Source organism: Asparagus officinalis, chromosome 4, assembly GCF_001876935.1.
Source record: "Asparagus officinalis chromosome 4, Aspof.V1, whole genome shotgun sequence".
Classification (NCBI taxonomy): domain Eukaryota; kingdom Viridiplantae; phylum Streptophyta; class Magnoliopsida; order Asparagales; family Asparagaceae; genus Asparagus; species Asparagus officinalis.
In genome coordinates this window covers 144039804-144046308 of record NC_033797.1, presented here as the reverse complement: position 1 = coordinate 144046308, position 6505 = coordinate 144039804, and positions in this window count along the sequence as shown.

Genomic DNA, 6505 nt, shown 5'->3' with positions numbered 1-6505 from the left:
GAGGATCCCAATACGGGTTAAAACATTAGATCTCAATATTACATTAGTATCTACTTTTGGAAAAAACAATGTATACTAAAATATTATCTTCTAAAATCCTCTTGTGTTTCTATATGGTTTCTATTAAAGGATTTCCACAGATTTCCCCCCTTCATCCACACTAAAAGTTGAAAGAAATTATTGTTTAAACAACTCTTTCACAAAAGATATGATAGTAACTAATTTAGGGCCCGTTTGGATAATGGAAGTATTAGAAGTAAGAAGTAGGTTATAGAAGTAACTTTCAAATCTATGAAGTAGGAAGTAGTGGAAATAGTATTTTTTTTTTGTTTGTTTCATATATTTTTAGAAGTAATGGAAGTAGATCTTCTTCCTCTTCATTTACTTTTTTTGTTTGAATAACATTTGGAAATATTATTAGGAAGTAATTTTATCAATAAAAAGTTGTTAGAAGTAACTAATAAAGGAAATATTAATAAAAAAATTATTTATGTCATAATTAATATGCATTTTAACTACTTCCGAGCTACTTCTGAGTATTGAGGATTGGAAAAATATTTTGGAAGTAAGGATGACATGTAGGCGCCACATAAGCATTTAGGGAAGTATTGGAAGTAAGTTTTTCAGAGAACCAAACATACTTTTTTGCTTGGAATAGCAGAAGTAGCCTCTACTTTTTTTACTTCAGCTACTTCACAATTACTTCCGTGCAAACAAACAGGCCCTAGTGAAGGTAATTGTTCTCACAAGAAGTGAGCGAAAAGATAAAGTTAATGTAGTTGACTTTAGAATTTTGGGATAAAGGCTTTATTATCGCTATTGTAGAGGTCTCCATAAAAAAAATATATAACACCGATCATCGAAGAAAAATGTGAAACTATGTCTCGCTAAAAATTTGAATCGGTACTATTAATATCGGTGCGATAAGCTCATCAATACGCCTGGGATGATCAGTTAGGTATGCTCTTTATTTTAGTTGCTCCCGATTTGAATATTCATCATTTTAATTTCACGGCATCAGGTTATAATTAAGAGGAGATTCTATTGTGATTGTGTTTTTGACTCTTTGCATAACTTCATCAGAATTAGATAAGACTAGAAATCTATCATGATTAGGAGTTTGTGCCTCATCATGATTAGGAGTTTGAATCCTATTCTAATTAGAAAGTTAGGCGAGAGATAAAGTTTTTTATTTTTCTATATATATTCTTCTATTGTTGGAGAAAAAACCAAGGAGAAGGAAGATAACCAATATTCTTGTAATCTAGGATTAGCAGAGGGCGTATCCTGATTCAAAATATTGTGCGAGAGACGAGAGTTTCGTAGTCTTTATCCTTGCAAAAGATTACATCATTGGGAGAGGGTTTCGCAGTCTTTGTCTGTTCAAAAGATTGTAAGGAGAGGGTTTTGGAGAGAATATGAGAGTTGATTATGTATGTGATGTTGAGAGATTGAGAGATGAGAGTTGAGTGGGTCCTTTTGTAGTTCTCCCTAATACATAGTGGATTTCTCGTATTATTGTTCGGTAGACGTAGGTCGAAGTTGGTCGATCGAACCACATAAATCTCGGTGTTCTTTCATCTTGATTGTGGTTGTTTTATATCTTGTTAACTGTGGCTTGACTTCCAAGTTGCGTAGATCATAGTAGGCGGGGAGACTAAAATTCCCCAACAGAGTGAGGTCCCAGAATTTTCTTGACACGGTCGAACAATCCTAAATGTTAATGTTCAAATCACACAGAATAATCCAGAATAGGATGGTTGCGGAGTGATGAAAGATGATGGAGGGGAACGCTTCCTTCCCTGACTTTATGTCTTGGCCACTGAGTTAGAGTGAACGATCTGTACAGAAGAAGGTCGTGAGAGGGCGGGATGGTGATTCCCCCGTGGTACCTTCGACGATCAAGTCAGTTGATGAACTTGAGCTTGAGTAGAGTAATAGAACTATGTGTTCTTATGCTATGTGCGACGATCAAGTCAGTTGATGAACTTGAGCTTGAGTAGAGTAATAGAACTATGTGTTCTTATGCTATGTGCATTAGAGATGATGATCTCTGAACTTGAGCTTGAGTAGAGTAATAGAACTATGTGTTCTTATGCTATGTGCATTAGAGATGATGATCTCTGATTTTTAGGTCAGGAGATGAGTTTAGATTACGAACCTTTGGCTATGGCGAATAGCATCTGTATATAAAGAGGATGTCAATGGCAGATTGGTCATTTCGGCCATGCAAATAACGGTGATAAAGTGTGAGCTGGAAGGTGAGTCATCATTTGCTCTACCTGTGTCGGCTGACGATAGGAGGAAGATCACTTCGACCTCGATTTGAGGAGCGATCGATGAGACGTGGGCTGATAAGCAGCGTGATGACACATGGTCTTTGAGTAGACATGATATGACTTGTTGTCAGGATGGATAAGCTTCGGTGAAGTTATCTTCTAGCTTAACTGTGAAGCAATGTCCCTCATGATGGGACTCGTGAGGAGAGTCTACTCGTTGAGAGGAGTGACGACTCAAGGATTGTTGGCTGAATGGAGTCGGGTGACGACTCGTCCTGGCTTTCCAGTCGACATGGAGGAGTATCGATTTGACTGGGTCGACTAGGCTCTAGAAGAGTTGCCTGCTATGAGAGGGCCGATTGGTACCACCGTTCGTGTTGATATTGATGAATGTTGACTTGTCTGATCGGCTAAGTCAGACTGCTAGCTGATCTCTGGCTATCTCTCCCGTCGGTCGAGATGTCGACTCATCTGGGAGGTCAGGATGTCTCGTGTCGATTAGCACCGCTTCTCATATTGACACTGGGGTGTCGGCTTGTCTGGTTGGATGGAGATGGTGACTCATCAGATCATATATTTAAAAATAGTTGTACCCCATAACAGTCGGCCCATTTCACTTGGAGTTGGCTTTAGCCGAGTCCAAGTGAAATGAATAAAGCTTTGGACTGAAATTAGGGCTGTTGATTGCTTTGTAGCATTGCTCTGATCGAGCGAACCAAGTGGCAATTCTTGAGTTGGTTGTGTTGTGTTGACCCGAATGTTGCGAGTCGGCTTGACAACTGGCTCATATTGCGTCTATTGTGGGAAAGATGCTCGGGTCTTGTGTCAATGAAGACTGACAAGTTGAAGTGTTTTAAGTCTTTTTGCCGAAGATAATCGGGCAATTAAAATCCATGCCTTGGGTTTACTCATGATGATACTAAGGTCTTAATGGTAGAATGATGATTTTGAGGCTAGGTCTCATGTTGGACCTTAGTCTTCATAATCCTGGTATGACTGAGAGGTGACTATGGGAGTCGACCATAGAGTTGTGCCTTGGGCTTACCCTGAAAAAGAACTAAGGTCTTGACCATGATGATCGATGAGAGCCGCGTGAATCGACCATGTGTTGTGCATTGGGCTTACCTTGATAAAGAGCCAAGGGCTTTTGACACGCTAGCCCAGAGGTTGGGTTGCCTAGGACTTATTTTGGTGCCTAGGGCTTCACCATGATGGTTGATGAGAATTAGAGGATCCAACCATATGTTGTGCCTTGGGATTATCCTGATAAAGAGCCAAGGGCTTAGAATCCTACTGAGGAGTCGAATGCTTAGATCTGTGAGGAGAGTTGACTAGGGTTTCCCCTCCCCTCTAGCCAAGAGACGATTGTGGGAGTCGGCCAAGGGGTTGTGCCTTGGGTTTATTCCTGATAAGAAACTAAGAGCTTGCTCCAGAGTGCCTAAGGTGCGGCTGAAGAGGACTCTGTGGTCCTGGCTACCACATTGTAGGCTTGGGCATCTTCCATGCCCATGTATCCATGGGCTCTGACCATCAATTGCTCATAATTGGTGATTGACTTCTTAGCTAAAGAGTCGACCAATGCATTGCTCTGCAGGCTGGCTACGAGTGCTGACATGGCGACCGCACTCCGTGGATCGTCGACTTCCAACCTCTTAGCTTGGAATCTCTTGAAGTAGGCCCGGTGGCTCTCTTCTGGTCCTTGCCTTATTTGGATCAGCACGAGGGGGAAGCTCTCGCTTGACGTCAGCTAGGAAATAGTGGATGAACTTTCGGCTAAGTTGTCGAAAGTTTCTAATGGATCTCTTCTCGAGAGTGTTCCACCAGAGCTTAAGACTCCCTGAAAGAGTGATAGGAAAGCATCGACAAATGATTGCTTCTGATGCTTGGAGCATACTCATCACATCATAGTAATTCTGAACATGCTCGGAGGGGTCTCCCTCGCCCTTGTATGTCTCCATGCAAGGCATCTTGAACTTCTCACATGCAACATTCATAAAGTCGTGTGAAAGGGGGTTGTTACTCCCGAAGACGCTTGCGATCGGTCTGTTGACTCGATCATATCCAGAAGCTCTAATGGTAGGACTTTCGCCGGTGAGTTCCTGATAAGGAAGGAGACATCGACGAGTTGACCGATGAGGTGCGAAATTTGCTTGTTACAGCTGTGGAAGCCGACTGAGAAGCTCACTAGTAAAGGTAGCAAATTTCTCTTGGCAAGATTGATGAATCATATGAGCTATTGTTCAAGCTGGTCTTGAGTAGCATAGCTCTGATGAGATCCTTTAGGACGAGATCGCTCAGCTCTATCTTCAGAACTAGACATGTTCTCTCAAAAAAAGAAAGAGGCCCCTATGGTGGGCTCCAAACTATTAATGTTCAAATCACACAAAATAATCCAGAATATGATGGTTGCAGAGTGATGAAAGATGATGGAGGGGACCGTTTCCTTCTCTGACTTTATGTCCTGGCCACCGAGTTAGAGTGAACGATCTGCACAGAAGAAGGTCGTGAGAGGGCGGGGGGGGGGGGGGGGGGGGGGGCGACGATCAAGTCAGTTGATGAACTTGAGCTTGAGTGGAGTAATAGAACTATGTGTTCTTATGCTATGTGTATTAGAGATGATGATCTTTGAGATTTAGGTCAGGAGGAGAGTTTAGATTGCGAACCTTTGGCTATGACGAATAGCATCTGTATATAAAGAGAATGTCAATGGCAGATTGGTCATTTCGGTCATACAAATGGTGGTGACAAAGTGTGAGCTGGAAGGTGAGTCATCATTTGCTCTATATGTGTTGGCTGGCGACAGGAGGAAGATCACTTTGACCTTGCTTTGAGGAGCGATCGATGGGACGTGGGCTGATAAGCAGCGTGATGACACATGGTCTTTGAGTAGACATGATATGACTTGTTATCAGGATGGATAAGCTTTGTCGAAGTTATCTTCTAGCTTCGCTAAGAAGCAATGTCCCTCATGATGAGACTCACGAGGAGAGTCTACTCGTTGAGCGGAGTGACGACTCAAGGATTGCAGGCTGAATGGAGGCGGGGGGCGGGTGACGACTCGTCCCGCCTTTCGAGTCGACATGAAGGAGTATCGACTCAACTGGGTCGACTAGGCTCTTGACGAGTTGTCTGCTATGAGAGGGCCGACTGATACCGCCTTTCGTGTCGATATTGATGAATGTCGACTCATCTGGTCGGCTGAGTCGGGCTACTAGCTGATTTCTGGATATCTCTCCCATCGGTCGAGATGTCGACTCGTCTGCGAGGTCAGGTTGTCTCGTGCCGATTAGCACCGCTTCTCGTGTCGACACTAGGGTGTTGGCTTGCCTGGCTGGATGGAGATGATGACTCATCAGATCATATATTTAAAAACAGTTGTACCTCATAACACTAAATATGTTGAGGCTCCATCTGGAGCTTCTCTTTGGTTGGAGGAATCCTCTAACCAAGGTAAATTTTTTATTTTTTTATTTTGAAAAATAAGGTATAAACTTTAAAACGCGTTTAAAAAAAATCTAAGGGCCCCCAGCCCCCTCAACAGGCAAGTTTTCCAATCTCCCCACCTTGACAACATCGACCAGTTTTTTTTTTTTGTGGCTATTTTTTTTCTTTTTCGCGACCCAACCAGCAAAGAAATCTAAGGGCCCCCCTCAATGCGCAAGTTTTCCAATCTTTTTCGCGACCCAACCGCTAAGTACTCGCGTGCGGGCCCACTCCCAACAAAGCAAACAGATGAAACTTTTTTTTAAAAAAAAATTCTTTTAAAAAAGTATAATTATTTATTTATTTATTTGCTGAGTTATTTTTTTTCCTCTCCAATAAACTCTCTTTTATTTTCCCTTTCCGTTTTTATTAGGGCGCTTCATCAAGATCGCTACTTTACTCGTGATACAACGAGAGAGAGAGAGATTTAGGGGGGAAAAAGAGGGGGAAAAAAGAAAAAGAAAAAAATAACGGAAAACTCTCTCTCTTCTCTCTCTAACATCTCACAATCATCGCTTGTCTAGCTTCATCTCTTCAGCCAATCTCCGGCGAACGCCCCGGCGACACTCGAACCGGCAGAATCTGAACTTGGCGGGGATCTGGGTAATGGGAGTTGAATCATCAACATAAAGTGGAGAAAACAAGCATAAGATCTGATCTTGTTGCGTGCTTCAGTCTAAATCTGCGATCTTTAGCCTTCCTCTAACATGAAGCTAGGGTTTTTGCTCGTGGTGCTGTCGGCG